This window comes from Capsicum annuum, chromosome 9 (genome assembly GCF_002878395.1).
Source record: "Capsicum annuum cultivar UCD-10X-F1 chromosome 9, UCD10Xv1.1, whole genome shotgun sequence".
NCBI lineage: Eukaryota > Viridiplantae > Streptophyta > Magnoliopsida > Solanales > Solanaceae > Capsicum > Capsicum annuum.
In genome coordinates, this window is record NC_061119.1 from 188,775,868 (window position 1) to 188,794,408 (window position 18,541).

Consider the following 18,541-nt stretch of genomic DNA (forward strand, 5'->3'; position numbering starts at 1 on the left):
GAGTTTTGATTTTTATGAATATCCCATAAATTTACTGGGACTTTTCAGATCTTTGATCTATTTGTGAATATCCCGTGAATTTGTGGGATACTAGCGATGTCTCTTTAAAGGGATATAGGCATAATTTAGGGTTTAGGTTGAGTAGCTATCAAGCTAGATTTAGGATAAATTAGTCCCCGAGAACTCTAAGCAAAGTTGAACTCTTTTGTAGAGTCTACAAAATTTCAATGTTTACAAATGACCCCTGCTTCAAGGCTTGTCGGAGTGTAGACTTGATGAAACTCAAAGACGAGTCTTAAAGTACCGCTTTCATTTTTACGATCTGGCGGCTGCAGATTTGCATATTTGATTTACGAGAGAAGAGATGAAGGGCAGATTTGGTCCCATTGGGCGTGCCAATTTGTTTCCAACATAATTTAATTCATGGAAAATAAAGTTCAACCACAAATAAATATATGAAGAAACAACTGTTTTATTGATAAACGATGGGGGTACAAATATGTTCCTCCCTTGATTCTTCTCTCTTGATTTTCTCCGTAATTCGAGAGCCGTCAGTAGCATATTTCTCGAATGTATGAAGATTTGAATATGAATTTCTCTGTAATTCGAGGACCGTTAGTGACGTATTTCTCGAACGTAGGAACATTTGAATTTGATCTCCATGAAAGGAGGGTTTTTCTTCTTGATGTATTTGATTATCAAGAAGAGAGAGTTTTGATCTTTATGAATAACCCATAAATTTATTGGGACTTTTCAGATGTTTGATCTATTTGTGAATATCCCGTGAATTTGTGGGATACTGGCGATGCCTCTTTAAAGGGATATTTGCCCCCTTTATATAGGCATAATTTATGGTTTAGGTTGAGTAGCTATCAAGCTATATTTAGGATAAATTAGCCCCCAAGAACTCTAAGCAAAATTGAACTCTTTTTGTAGAGTCCACAAAATTTTAATGTTTACAAATGACCCCTGCTTCAAGGCTTGTCGGAGTGTAGACTTGATGAAACGCAAATACGAGTCTTGAAGTACTGTTTCCATCTTTACGATCTTGCGGCTACAGATTTGCATATTTGATTTATGAGAGAAGAGATGAAGGGAAGATTTGGTCCCACTGGGCGTGCCAATTTGTTTCCAACATAATTTAATTCATGAAAACTAAACTTCAACCACAAATAAAAATATGAAGAAACAATAGTTTTATTGATAAACTATGGGGGTACAAATTTGTTCCTCCCTTGATTCTTCTATCTTGATTTTTTCCGTAATTCGAGGGCCGTCAGTAACATATTTGTCGAATGTATGAAGATTTGGATATGAACTTCTCTGTAATTTTAGGGCCGTTAGTGGCGTATTTCTCGAACGTAGGAACATTTGAATTTGATCTCCATGAAAGGAGAGTTTGTCTTCTTGATGTATTTGATTATTAAAAAGAGAGAGTTTTGATCTTTATGAATATCCCATAAATTTATTGGGACTTTTCAGATCTTTGATCTATTTGTGAATATCCCCTGAATTTGTGGGATACTGGCAATGCCTCTTTAAAGGGATATTTGCCCATATAGGCATAATTTAGGGTTTAGGTTGAGTAGCTATCAAGCTTGATTTAGGATAAATTAGCCCCCAAGAATTCTAAGCAAAATTGAACTCTTTTTGTAGAGTCCACAAAATTTCAATGTTTACAAATAGAGTTAATACATAAAAATGACCCTAAACTTGACACTAAATTATAACTTTGACCTTAAACTTTGATAGTGCACAAATAGGAACTTTAACAATTCAAAACCTGAACAAATATGACATCCGATTTTGCAACTCCATTCGTGAGTCTCACTCGCGCCTACGTGGAAAGGTAATCCAATCACACGGTGCCACGTCATTAAAAGGCCTGACTTGGAGAGAGGTCATATTTGTACAGTTTTGAATAGTTAAAGGTCATATTTGTGCAGTTTTGAATAGTTAAAGGTCATATTTGTGCACTGTCAAAGTTTTGCTTTTTGTGTTAAAACGACATCATTTTTATTATTATTATTATTATTATTATTATTATTATTGTTATTATTATTATTATTATTATTATTATTATTATTATCATTATTATTATTATTTTATTTATTTCTATAGTAGCAGCACCTAACTTTTTTTTAATTTAAAAAAATTATTATTATTATTTTATTTATTTCTATAGCAGCAGCACCTAGCTTTTTTTAATTAAAAAAATAGCCACTAGCAGGGATCGAACCCGCACAATAGGCTAAAGGAAGCGCCCAAGAAGAGCAAATAACACCACTGGACTATCTAAGTTTCTTGTTTCATGTGGTTCAACATTAATATACGTACATAAATATATATTTTTTATCTTATATATATACAACGTAATTGTTTTACCGAGGGAGTTCGGGTGAACCCCATGGCAACCACGTAGGTCCGCCCCTCGTTAATTTAATAAGGTTTTAATTATGTTAATTTGGTAACGTTAATTTAATATACTACAACTACTATCCTTAATAACATTAATTTAATAACGTTTTATTAAAACTATATTTTTTTTATTATTAGTATAGTTTCATCTTTAATTTAATATTTAAATAAATAATATTTAGATATATTATATAACTTAAATTCATCCTCTGCTTTATAATATATATACATACCCGCTCGATTTTTTCGTATGAGGCTAACCCGCCTAATTAATAAATCTTCAATATTACTCTTTTTTCGCAATGACAAAAGAAATTAGATGTCATTTTCATCTTTGAGCCGAAAATAATGAAAAAATAATAGTGAAGAGTCATTTAAAGGTCATATTTGTGCAGTTTTAAATAGTTAAAGGTCATATTTGTGAAGTTTTGAATAGTTAAAGGTCATATTTGTGCACTGTCAAAGTTTAAGGTCATATTTATGTATTATGCCCTTAGATTTTAAGCTGGACGCGCCCAGTTTTGCGTTTTGCCACATAGGATTGGAGGCCATATTTATACAGTTTTGAATAGTTAAAGGTCATATTTGTGGACTGTCAAGGTTTAAGGTCAAACTTATAATTTGGTGTCAAGTTTAGGGTCATTTTTACGTATTAACTCTTACAAATACATGGACAATTGTTTATGTCATTCGATAAATTCTTTCATTATGGTCTCATGATTGGGAATAGGATAACTTCCTGAGAAGATAGAGAAAGACGTAGAGTAAGAATTGATATTTGATTACATTTTAAAGTAGTGTCAAAATAAGTTAAGTGCTTGTATGCTAAAACTTCATCTTCGTTTAGATAATACATCCACACGATCTTCCCTTTGGTTTAGTTTTGTATGCCTAGTCAAACAAATGACTTCAATGTAATAGCTGTTTTTTGCAGATCAAATGCCATACATCAATAATTTTTTATGTTCATTTAACACACAGAAATTCAATTCTACTTCTATTTGCTAGTCGGAAATAAAGAATGCAACTAAGACTTTTATTACATGACAAAAGAAACAGTGATGAGTTAGACCATACCTGCTACACTGCTGACAAAACCTTTGCTCAATCCAATTAATGATAACTACAACATTTTTTGAGTGCTCATTACATACTTTGTGTCTCTTGTGATAGTCTTTTGAGGATCTCAGGTCCTTGTTACAACCATGAACCTGACAGACAGAAACCTCGGAATGAAAATTTGTAGTCCGTAGTTTTTTTTCCTGAAGTACAAACTCGAAATCCTCGGTCAAATCAGGTTCTGATCTGTGCAATTTTGTCAGTGGATGATCTCAGGATGGTTGATAATAGAAGTGGGATTTATGCGGTCTACTTCAACAAAATGAGCAACTAACTGGAGAACAATCACACAGATATTAGTACGTCATTAGACATGCCATTCAGCTCAGAAATACAATATAGGAACGACTACAACATACATTGGCAAGGAAGGAAGTGACCTTATCGAGTAATCGTGTTGTGGTATGAAGTGGCAGACATATTACATATACATCAAATTCGTCACATAAGTCTAGCAAGTATATATTAGCATCTTGACCAAAAAGATCTCTGGGTACATAAAAAAAAAAAAACACCAAATACTTACACAGCAAGAGAAACAAAGAAGATCAGAGAGAAGTTTCAGTTCGTGGTATTGCTTATTGTTGGTTATGTTGTTTACTCAGAAGCTACATAACCATAGGTTTCAACAACTCGTATTGCAGAGGCTTCTCCATAATTAGTTATCTCCATAACCTTTGACAAATCGAAATCTGAAATCTGTCGCAAAACAAACACAATGAGAATTTGAGTTTGAAAAACAACAGCCAACAAGGAGAAAGAAATCGGACACCAAAATAGTTACAACCTTCGCTCTAAAAGAGCTCTAACAAATCCCGTTCAGTAACACAAAAATCAACTTTTAAGCATAGATCGACTCAAAGACATCAAATCAATCAAAATTCAGTACTATTAAGTGTTTGTTGAATAGAAGCAGAGATCTTAGTCGTATCACCGTAAGTGAAAATCGAAACAGGTCCATAGTAATTCATATCCACAAGTGCAGAACTCATATTTTGCACTATTGCATGAGGTCGGATTCTCTAGGTACTTGATTGTTTTCTATATCCCATGATACCGAAACCCTCTCCGTCGAGTACAACGCCTTCGCCACACCCGATGAATGTATCCCTCATCCTCCTTCATTCCCGTTTTAGCCTGCACCACCCATTCCCGATGAAGATAAAGTACGAATGGTGCATGATAGCAAACTCCGATGAGTAAAATTTTACCCGATGGATGTATCCCTCCTCCTACTCCGTTCCCGTTTTAGCTTGCACCGCCCATGTTCGACGAAGATAAAGCACAATGACGCACGATAGCAAACTCCGATGAGTAAAATTTTATCTTTTAAATCATTTTATGTTTGTCTGGAGATTAATTCCTCCAAAAAGGTGTAATAAAGAAAAGCCGTGAGTAGGGGAAAATGCGGAAGATGAAGATTTTTGTAATGGTGCTAATGACAAAAGATAATTAATGAAAATTAATGAATTTATTAATTAAAAAAAATAGATGATAATGAGTTAAAATTTAAAAAAAAAAAAAACCTCAAAAGAATCAGAAAAAAGACAATTATGTTTACTGATTATTGAGGCATGCCACGTCAATAGCCTCCAATGATCCTTTGTATACAGAGGGAGAGAGATTTTTAGGCTCATGAAAATCAATAACAGAAAAATGTTGATAATTCTCTGCACTATCAAACACAAACAAAACATTAATTACATAAGCTTGAAAATTGAAAACACAGAGTGACGCTACCAAATTGAGAAAGACAACGAAAGGAGAAAAAATGTGCAACACCATCTTACCAGATGTTTAAGACTGATATCAACCAATAAAAAAGGACTTGAAAAGTGCATTTTATTTTTATTTATTTTATATATATTTTATAACTATATATATGAGGAAGAATCTCTCGGTTTGGTAGTTCTCACACCTTTGTTTTGATGTAATTAGATAGCCATACATGTTTATTTTTTTCATACATGTGGTTATATTTGTCCTCATTTATAATTTTATAATATTTTTCTTTGGATATTTATAATTGAACTATATGTATTATTTTTTTATTTATAAATCTCTTCTTATTCCTCATTAGATTACTTGTTCTATTTTACTTATTTCTTATATTAAAAATTAATTAGTTTTCTTACTTATTTATTTTAGTAAATTGTGAAAGCTTTATAATTTTTTTAAATTATTATTATTATTGTTATCACGTAATTACATAAATAATTAATATTCAAATTTAAATTTTTAAGAATAATTAATAAGGATAATTTCATATGTTTTACTCTTAATATATTAAATTCTTAAGTTATTTGTCAAGTCAAAGAAATAAGTAAAAATAAATTGAGAGATTACCTTTTTCTCTCTCTTTTTCATTTTACTTGACCCTTGTTCTAAAAATAAAAGTTTCTTTTTAGTTATTATTTTAGCAAATAAAGAGAGGTTTATTATTTTTTTTTCAATATTACTCTTATCATTAAGTAACTATACAACATAATAATTGCGAATCATATACTTTGAAATCATAAGTATTGAGATAAATAAATAAACTCCTATTAAATAGCTTCTTATTAATAGGAGTATCAAATAAAAAATATATATATATAATAAAATAAAACAGATAGAGTACTTTTTTTGTTTACATATTAATAAAATTTGTGCAACTTTGAAGTCACAGTCTCATTTTCAATCAGAGTATTTATTATTTTTTAATAATACTTATTCTCTTTTTGGTGTATTTGGTACAAATATTTTTTTAATGAAAAATATTATTTTAATAATATTTAAAAAAAATTAGTATGTTTCTTACTTATTTTCTTATATTCGGTATGCAAGAAAAATATTATTTAAAAATTATTTATATATAATTTAGATAAGTACTATGAGAGGTAGGGTATGGGGTGGCAGGAATGAGAGCTACTGGTGGTGTGAAGACAAGGTATATTAAAGAGCGAGGGACTCAATAAATGTGAAATATAGAATATAACTTTTCTACTTCTTGGAGGTCATTTTTATAATCCTAAAAAGACTTATTTGCCTAGAGAATATATTTTATTCTTCAAAAATCTATCAAATATGAAAATAATTTAAAACATGCTAAACACACCATTTCTTTATTTCAAATTGAATTATATGTCTATTCATATTTGCTAATTATCCTTCATACTTTCTTTCTCATAAATAAAGTCATTTAAAAGTTATTCAAACATAACGAAAATATTTGAATAATCATAATGACTTACCAGACAAGACATAATCAACGTATTACTAATTAAATTAAGGAAAAAGTCATCGTTTCCACCCCAAACTATATACTAAAAGTTTAGGTCACACCTAAACTATCGTAGTGACCTATTACACACCTAAACTATAAAAAAGTGAAACTATTACCTCCCCGCGATACCCATTCTAAGGCGTGTTTCTTACACACTTTTTAGGCGCGTCCAGCCTTTTGAATAACAAAAAAAAATGGCTAAAGATATTAAAAATACAGCACTTTTAATTTCAAACGGATCTATTGAACCTAATTCCTATTTAACCCAATTTGGGGTTCAAAACTAAGAACCCTAATTCCCAAATTTGTCTTTCAAAATCAAAATTGAAGATCATTTGTTTGAAGAATTGGTAACTAAATGTTAATAAAATTAAATTTTTTTATTTTTTCAATTGAAAAAATATCAATAAAATTAAATTTTTTATTTATTTATTTTAATATGTGGGTCCCGCCTTCTTCAATTACTTCTTATTCACCAAAATCACCATTAAAACACCATCATTGACACCATCATCATCAAACTCAAATCTTCACCACAATAATTTTAAGAATCCACCATAGATTTCATTATTGGAATTACAATACAACCATTAATATCACAAAATCACAAACAACCGCCATAAAATTCAACATCCACCACTAAAATTGTCATCAAAATCACAAAATCACCATTGTTAACATCCAAAGTTACAAAATCCACCACAAATTCGCACAACTGTTAAAAAAATTGCAGTTACAAACACAAAAATAAATAGCAATGAGTTTTCCTAACCTAAATCCCTCTGTGCATACCCAGAAATCACAACACTCCATGTTACAACATTCAATTCAATCTCCTCTTCCCTAATCCTCTCAAACAGTCCCAAAGTCTCGTCAAATCGTCCAACTTGAGAATACCCAGTTACCAACGTGTTTCAAGAAACCACATCTTTCACCTCCATTAACTCAAAAACTTTATTAGCATAATCTAAACGCTTGCATTTCGGGTTTGCTGAAGGTGAAAAAGCCCCGATGACAACGAGTTTGGCTTTGATACAAGATTTGCATTGTTTGATTAAGTGAGTAAAAGAAGGAGGGGTTGTTGATGAAGAGAAGAAAGTGAAGAAGAAAGTGAAGAAGGAAGTGGATTTGAAGGGAAAGTGAAGCAAAGAATAAGTGAACAATTCAACAATTGCATATTTTAATTGGTGAATTGTTGAATATTTACTGCCATCAGAATTTTCTTGTTGAATTTGCTTGATTTTGAAGGAAAAGTGAAGCAAAGAAGGAGTTGTTGAATTGTTGAATTTTTTTGGTTATTTATTTTTAATCACAAGGTTTATTTATTAATTAAATAGAAAAATTAAATTAAACACGTGGCATCATCACAGGGCGAGTGGAGTACACTCCACTCATTAAATTTGGGCATGAGTGTCGCGGGGAGGTAATAGTTCTACTTTTTTATAGTTTAGGTGTGTAATAGGTCACTATGATAGTTTAAGTGTGACCTAAACTTTTAGTGTATAGTTTGGGATGGAAACGATGACTTTTCCCTTAAATTAATTATGCAATAGAAAAATATGACTTAAGTTATATTTTTTCTAAAATTAAATTTTATATTCTTTATTATGAAATTGGGTCAGAGTTTAGAACGGGCCTTATGCAACTAGTGTAATCTATAAAGACAAAACTTCACGTATAGACGCCTTAGATTCCTCCTAATTAACTTCATGGTCTAAGGTTTACTAGTTACATTCTATAGACATTAGTTAGTGAGCAAATTATTTAGGAATCATTTACACAATATAATTAATATATTAATTATAAAAAAATGGAGAGTAATTAATGCTCATTATTATCTCTAACTTCTCCTAATATTTTCCTTTTATGTAACAAAAATTGTTGATGATTCTCCTTCCCTAATTGACTCTTTTTTATAATTATGTATAATATATAATATATACATATTCATATCAACAATATATTGTATAAACGTATAATATTATATATATATATATATATATATATATATATATACACACACACAATTAAACGAATAAACATATATATATATGAGACAAACACATTTCTATAACATATACATATACATATCAACTATGTATTGGATAAACGTATGCATGTGTATATCAATGATTTATTGTATAAACGTATAATATAGTACATATACAATTAAATGATTGAACATTTGTATATTAGGATCCTAATGCGTTGATACTCATTCTAATATGTAATACACAATGTATAAAAATCACTATATGCATATAGAAATAATTATACTTATATGCACATGTATTTACATATATACAGATATACACATGCATATATACACAAAAATAGAACATATGTATACACATATGCATAATTTATATATGAACCAACACATACATCTGCATATACAGAGGTATATGTGTACCTAACAAAACAACTTGTATACATATATAGTTGTACAAAAATCTACATATATACATCAAAAACATACATCCAATACATTCATATGCATATAAAATTATATAAATAAAAAAATATATACAATGCATACCCACATATAAAAAATTATGCAACTGAATACAATTAAATCACCTATATGCAATTATCAAATTCACTAAAATTGGATCAAATACCAATTATAAAAATAATTTATCAAGATTTATTCTATGAAATTGACACTAATACACAATTCTATTTTCAAATTATACGTCTGTTCTATGAAAATAGATGAAATTTAAAGAAAATTAGTGACTCATTTAGAGAATACCTAAAAAAAATCAAAAGAAAATAAATCTATATACCTGAAAAAATTAAAGATTACCGCAATATCTTCAATGCATATCCCCATGGACATTTAGCGATGATAAATTACTCCAAAAAATCTTCAATGCAAACCCACAATGAATGTTTAGGGGAAGACAAAAAATCGACATATTTGAGAGGAAAATTTTCTTTGAGATATGTTCAAGAAGCGTGCATAAGTTAATGCCGCAAAACTAGCCAATTAAATAAGAAAGAGATTAAAAATTAATTACATAGGAGAGAGGATATTATTTGCTATATACATTGCATATTATATTTGTATATAGGGGCCCATAAAAAAAATTATAACTACAAATAGCTATGTAGGATAATTTTTTAAAACCTTAACCATACAATGTAATTAAGGAATTGCTTTATCTATAGTGTGTAATTTTTTCATCTATAAATAATGCAGATTTGAAGAGGCAAAATAAAAAGTAAAGCTTATTATTTCGGTTACTAATTAAGCCTTATATTATTATTAGTATGTGTGATAGTTATATTGTGATCAGAATCAATTTATAACTGATGTAGAGTTTTAAATGATCATAATTTAATGGCCAAACAGAAAAATTGAAAATACTTTAAAATAGATTATTATGTTATTATTATATTGTGAAATAAAGTGAGAAATGTCAAAAAAGATAGAAAAATAAATACAATTAGAGGCCATAGAGATGTCACATCTTTGTCTTGTTTCTCTTTTATATATATGGTGATGAATTCTACATGTTTAAAATAAATGAAAAACGTCTGATATTAGCAACAAGAATTGTTTCCTTTATAAATGATGAATTATGATCCATAAAAGAATTAAAATTCCCTCTTCTAGAAGAACATGAATAGAGAGAGACAAACAATTTTACAAAATTCATTTTTATAGACAATAGTAATTATATATGAAAATTTTAAAAACTTAAGTACTTCAACTTTACATATTAATAAACAACTTTATTATAAATTAAAATGTATTTTGAAAACTACAAACTAATTTTATATTCTAAAAGTAGTTACTAAGCAAATGCAATCTCTAGAAAATGTTATAATTATGAGTTAAAGAGCAAAGAAGAACTATCTCATATATACAAATAATTTTATTTTTTTAAAAAAAATAAATCAATTAGTGATAGTTATACTGTTTGATAGTCAATCCGATTTTGACGAAAGAATGTTATAAGAATTGTTTAAGAATCAAAATTATAATTTTATAGTAAAATGTAGAAAATACCTAAATGAAACATTTCAATTTGAATTATACCTTAAATAAAATCCTTTTCTGTTGTCTAATTCTCAAAAAATTAATTATTGCATGGTGTTCTATACGTCAATTACGTTGTTTTTATGAAAAAGTAGATAACATGAGTTGTGGTGCAGTGGATGAGGCTGCTCCACCCTCAACCAGAGGTTGAGGGTTCGACCCTAGGTGTGGAGAAAACTCTGTTGGGAACGCTGCCACCTTAATGGGCCCTGCAACGCGCGATCTGGATTAGTCGGGGCTCCAATGTGGGCACCAAACACCGGATGAGCAACAAAAAAAACTCGTAGGCATTTTATATAAAAATATAAAGTCGTCTGCTTAAGCAAATTAACCCTAAAAAGAAATGAAAATTGCTTAACCTAACCTTGACCCATTGCATAATAAGAAACTTCTATGATAACATATTCTAGGTAAACTACCAATGATGTGTTAATCTTCATCATCAATCGACTGCAACAAAAAGTAATGGGATTAGAAAAAGGACGAAATACAAGATTCTAAAAATCTAATAAAAAACTACACATAGCATATAAAAGAAGATAATCCAACGAAGTTATGGTGCAATACAGAGCACAAAAGCCTTGAATCATATGACACAACATGAAGCAAATACTTTTTTTTATTTCTCTCTAAAGCAAGAAACGGATTGCATTAGCTATTTTAATGTAAAACTAAATAATTGGGGGTTACGAACATGAAAAGGTTTGAGAACTTTGAATATTAGTAATACTAATTAAGATTAGAAGTTATGAAGGTAAGAAAGTGTGAATTATGAAGATGACATTTTAAAATAAAATAAGAGATTATTGAGAGGTGTCACATCACCTTATTTTTATTCTCCTTTATTATTATACTAGTTTCATGAAACTCATGATATAAAAATAATAATTTAAATTCAAAAAATATAATTTATATTATATCATTTACTTTATAATTAACATAATCTAATGACCGGTGTATTGAATGTATTTTGTTGATGAGTTTTATAGTTATTAAAGTTCTTAATCACATAATTGAATAATTTTAAATAAATTTTTATTTGTGTGGAAGAAAGTATTATTGAAGAATTAGAATATATTAAAAGGCCAAAAGTAATTTAATATTTTATAAAATAACATAATGATATTTTAATAATCGCAATTCAATGATGATCAAAATAGAAAATATTGATATCTTAATGAGTTTGTGAGTATGTAATTTCTCAATTATACATAGAAATAAATTTGTTTTAGTATTTATTATTTTATTTTCACCTATAATTTCATGTGACAAGAGTTTTTGAAAAATTTATTTTTTTCAATCTAATACAACAAAATATTTTAATGACTTCAAGTATATATAAAAATGGTTACAACCTTAATTTAGAAGATTTACATAAACCAACTTAATAGTGATCTATAAGAATATTAAATAATAATTAAATTAAATTAATAGATTGTTCCATTCGATCCATTTACTTGTTTATTATTTACGCGCCTTTTAAAAAATATTATGTTCACCCTACTTTAATTATTGATTTATCCTCTTTCATGTCCGCTAAAAAAATAATAAAAGCAGTGTATTATTTATCATTGATTAAATTATCCTATTTATTATACATTTTTTAAAAAATTAAATAATATTTACTATAAGGGTGTAGTTGTAAATTATTACTAACTTTGATTTTATATGAAAGTTATTTTTGAATAATTTTTTTGAGCAAAAGTGATTACTAATTTAAAATGAAGGGAGTTTTAATCAAAAGAAAATTTATTAAGTGATAAGAAGAGACCAATTACAAATACACAAGTGAGAATGACCTTAACAAAAAGAATAAGGGAAAAAATAAAAATATTTAACAAAAGAACACCATCAATTGTCATGTGTATTCTCTTAATTCACTTAGCCAAGGAAGTGAAATACCTAAAATACCCTTATGAGGACTACCGAAATTGGATATTCTCCCTTATATATAATAGTAATATAATATAAAATATAAAAAATTAAGATTCTCCCTAATATATAATAATAATAATAATAATAATAATAATAATAATAATAATAATAATAATATTGATATTGATTCCGTCTTTATAGTACTAATGTCAATTTTTCAAAGCACATTTGCTCCCTGTTTTATTTACTTGACCCTCTTACTAAGAATTACTATTTTGATTTACTAGTCTAATTTATGAAATCAAGAGAAATTTATCATTTTCTTCTAATACCACCCCTTTCATTAAATGAGTACATAAAATATTAGTAGTCAAATTTAGATTTTCAAAACATAATTAAAACGAATAGTTTAGTAAAATAAACCTCCAATAAATATTTTTGAAGGTAGTGTCAAGTTAACATAGGCTAAGTAAAATTAAAGGAGAGAGTATTAAAATAAAAATAATTTAGTAAAATACACATTGTATTTATTATTTTTTTAATTAACATAAAAAAAAAGGTGTCTCCTAAGTTTAAAAGTAAGTTCTACAGAGTGACAGTCCGACTGGATATGTTGTATGCAGCGAAGTGTTGACCAATAAACAACTTTCACATTCAAAAGTTGAAGGTGGCGGAAATGAGGATGTTGCGATAGATGAACTTACCAGGAGGGATAGGATTAGAAATGCGATTGTTCGGGAGAAGGTGAGAGTGACTTCGATGGAGGATAAAATGCGGAAAGTGAGATTGCGATGGTTCGAGCATGTGATGAGAAGAAGTATGGATGATCCTGTAAAGAAGTGTAAGAGACTGGCTATGGATGGTTTTAGGTGCTGTAAAGGTAGGACGAAGAAATATTGGAGGGAGGTAATTAAGCATAACATGAAGCAGTTACAACTTATGGAGGATATGACCCTTGATAGAAAAGTGTGAAGGATGCGGATATGGGTAGAGGGTTAGTAGATAGGTGTACGTCTGTGATATATAGTAGGAAAGAGTACTTTGTTTGTATTTTTGTCTGTAGTTTCTTGTAGTCTCTTGTTCGTGGTATTTTTTGGATGTCTCTGATTTCGAATAACTAGTTTATAGTGCTATCTTGTGCCGTTTTGTTTCCTTTATTATCCAGCGGTGTGATATCCCTTTTTGTGGTTTGTTTTTATATTTTTATTTGTTATACTATTATTTGTAATGAGCCAAGAGTCTATCAAAAACTGTTAGAGTGGGTAAAAGTCCCACATTGGTTGGGGAATGGACTAGTGGTTTGCTTATATAGACTTGGGTAATTCTCACCTCTTGAGCTAGCTTTTGAGGTTGAGTTAGGCCCAAGGTCCATTCTTTCAGAGCCAGGTCCATTCCCGTTTTGGGCTCTCGGTCAACGCGCCAGTGCCAGTTAGACCTGGGCATGAGGGGGGTGTTAGAGTGGGTAAAAGTTTCGCATTGGTTAGAGAATGGAATAGTGGTTTGCTTATATGGAGTTGGGTAATCCTCACCTCTCTACTTCATATGAGATTGGGGTATGAAATGCGTACACTTTATTCCTTTCCTCTCTAGACCTCACTTTGTGGGAATACACCAAATATGTTATTGTTTTTTACACTTATTTTGAGATGCAGAAGCATCACTCTAGCTTTATTAGAGCCTACTATACTGTTAGAAACAGTGTGTGTAACTTAGATATTTTAATTTTACTTCTCCCCTTTGATCAGCTGCCAAAATAGATGAGACAAAAGGTGATGGTTCTTCCAGAATGGTCAAAAAGTAAGCTACTAGAGGCCGTTGGTTTCCTTGTAGTGTTGGAATATATCTATTACACCTTTTGTCAATCTGGATTGTGGTGTAATGATAAAATTGTTCAACTCTTAATAAAATGTATTGGATTTGAGCCTTTAATATAGAGAAAATTAATCATGTTGGGATAGTCATCTCCAAAATATGCTTTGCAGTGCGCGATCTAGACTAATCGAGATTTCAATATAGACACTGAACATCGAATTGAAAACCACAAAAAAAAGATCAATATTTGAATTATAAAAAACCTAAAGTTTTTTTTTTAATTCTAAAAATGTCACTTGACTTTAACAATTACCTCATTAATTTTTTGATAAATTACTTATAACCACACCTAAAGTTTCTATTATTACTTAAAATCCCATCCAACTAAACTAATTACGAAAATCTTTTTTTACTCAAAATAGTTGTCTCTTTTCTGATACATCTAAAAACCCCACCCATATCCCCTTATTGTGCCACAAATCAAGCCCAAAAATCAGGAAATATATCTCACGATTTTCTCAACTCACTTATTTTGAATTTCCACCATGTTATCATCTTCATCCTCTACTTCAACATTCAAGTTACAACTTCTATTAACTTTCTTTTGAATTTCCATCATGCTCTCATCTACTACTCAATTAGATCTAACAACTCCATCTTTCCACCATTAACTTTACTTTTTAATTTCCACCATTTCATTATGATATGAACGACATTGATTTTCGTGAAAATAGATTGAAATATCAAAACTTACAAAATGTTTATGATATTTAAGCAAAACTTTTTATTGTTTTTATTACAATTTCTATAAATTAATTTTCGTCCATCTGTTAGACTATTATTGTCACGCCTCGATTTTTCAAGTCGTGATGGCGCCTACCTTATCCCACCAGTAGGCAAGCCAAATCATAGCACGGAATGATAGGTAATGGGCTAATAGGCAGAGACAAAATAAAAGATCGCGTATGATAATCACAACCACAATAATAAGTGAAAACTAAGAAGAGAACATATGTATTATATCAAAACGAGAGGAGGAAAAAGGACCAACTATACAAATGAATCTCTTTCAAGACCTGATAAGGTCAGTACTAGAGCCACTACTAACAGGTACCCAGAGTACTAGACAAAAATCTAAAATGTACACAAGTAGTCTCGAGTGAAAAAGACTAACTAGAGTAGATAGAGAAGGATCAGCCTAGGACGACAGTAAGCTCGCCTCACTCTAAACCAGCACTAAAAGGTAGGAACCACGTCAACGTCAACTGCTAGTACTTGGATCTGCATCAGGAAAAAGATGCAGAAGTGTAGTATGAGTACCAAAATCAATGGTTACTCAGTAGGCATCATCGGCCGATTGAGCTTAATACAGAAAAGGTGTAACTACAATGCAAGGACGTAATCTGAGTCAACAGTAAAGGGACAGAAAGGGCAAACAACTGCCAAGTTACGCCAATGAGATAAAGGAATAAATGCAAACGGTATAGAAAATAAATAATACAGTAATGACAGACAAGTCAAACATAACCTAGCTGGGCCCCCATAAGCCCGCTAGGCACACTGAAGAAGACAATTAACCCAACTGTACCCCCATAAGCCGGTGGGACACACAAGTAATGAAAATAAACATAAATAAACTGTAACCGAACTGATCTCAAGCAATCATGATAGTCATCCAGATGTGCACCAAACTCGAACCGATACCAATGGGTAGTAACGAGAGGACACGTGCCGAATTCGAATCGGACATAGTAGGTAATAACAATAGGCCACATATACAGAACTCATAATCAGATGTCGGACTCAAATCGGAACTCATAGTAACCATAATAGTCAAATGTCGGACTCGAACCAGAACTCATAGTAACTATGCCCAACTGTAATATTAAAATCCATACCATATCATAACAATGTCAACATCTAAATAATCATCTGCCAATTTTAATTTAAAAGGGATAAATTCAAGATTTTTGCGTTTTAGTTTCACGTTTGATAGTAATAGATGCTATATTATGTTAAAAGATAATATTTCAATATTTACTAGAACGGGGTCCGAATTCGAGTAAATAAGACAGTTTATATAAATCAAATAATATGCATCTACAAGTATTTATTCAAAGCTAGCATAATAGTTTACAATTTTGGTATATATAAGCTCAATCTAAAAGTAGGATAAACCTAACCTACCTGGACGTTAAAGCTAAAATATCTGTCCCGAAGCCTTCAAATAATATCCCGCTAGAACCCGAATTTGAATAATATCAAAGAAATTATTTTTCACAACACCTCTTAACTTATATGCAACTTTGTAAGATTAACTAAGAACTCTAATCACTATTCTAAAGAAGAAAGGGAAAAAAAATAAAGAAAGAAGGCTCCCAAATAAAGATAAACATATATATATATATATATATATATATATATATATAATGAAATTTCACATTTTCTTTTTCTACTTTATAAAAAGTCAATACTAATATACATATATAAGTAATGTTAGGCAGCATCCAAAAAGTGGTCCACCTTTTCCCCCATTTACACGTGTGGTGGTGGTGGCCACATCAAGTAATTTTTTACATCGCGTATATATTCGAGTATTGTATAAATTCGTGGTAAAATAATTATAATAATTTGAATATATCATAATTAATAGAAAATTATTTTTAACAAAACCTCTATTATATAATAATAATATTTTAACATTTCTAAATTTGCTATCTCCGCTTAAAATATTAATAAATTATAAAAATCTATTATATGATATAAATATATCATCACTTAAAGAATTTTACAAATATCGAAAATATTTTAGAAGGGTACTAAATTATATTTTTACCAAATGCCAAATTAAATTAAATAATCCACGATAAATTTAGATAGTACTAAAATTATATGAAATATAATAAAATAACTGTACAGGTCATTACAGCATCCACTACTAAAAGGACTTTCATCCGCAAAAGTAAAAGATGAATAAATACCTGAAGCCTCAAACAGATAAGGATACTGGACGCGCATATCACGCTCGATCTCCCAAGTAGCCTCCTCAACTGGACGGTGACGCCACTGAACCTTAACTACCAGAATGTCCCTGGAGCGCATACCACTCCACCAGTAATGCTGCCTAAAATCCTTGTACATCTTAGCTGTCCCGGGATGAATAGAGTATCTGGAGCTATGAGCCTCACGAAGAATCAACTGGATCAAATCTCCAACCCTTGGAACACAAATACGATTGTCATACCTCAAGACAGCCTCAGAATCTAGGGTAGCCCGCTGAGACTCACCCCTCAACACCTGTTCTCGAAGGCTGCGAAGCCTGTCATCCTCGAACTGACGACTCCGAATCTACTCCAACAAGGTGAATCTGGCCTCAACACTAGCAATGATTCTCCGAGGGTCAGAAATATCCAAACGAACCATTATGTTAGCTAAGGACTGAATATCCAAAGCCAATAACCGCTGAGAAGCTGAAATGAAAGCTAAGCTACCCATACTTACTAACTTCCAACTCAAGGCATCCGCTACCACATTCGCCTTGCCCGGATGGTAGAGAATAGAGATATCATAGTTTTTCAGCAACTCAATCCACCTGCGCTGCCTCGAACTAGGCTCTTTCTGGGTCATAATATATTGAAGACTGCGGTGATCAGTAAATATCTCACAGTGGACCCCATATAAATAATGCCTTCAAATCCTAAGCGCAAATACTATCTCTGCCAACTCTAAGTCATGGGTGGGGTAGTTGCGCTCATGCACCTTTAACTGCCTCGATGCATATACAATAACACGGCTACGCTGCATCAGAACACACCCCAAATCAATACCAGATGCATCGCAATAGACAGTAAAACCCTCACCCTCAACAGGAAGAGTCAGAATAGGAGCTGAAGTAAGTAAATCCTTGAGCTTCATAAAGCTCGACTCACAACTTGTAAACCACTGAAACAGAACCTCCTTCCTGGTCAATCTAGTCATAGGGGTTGCAATAGAAGAAAGCCCTC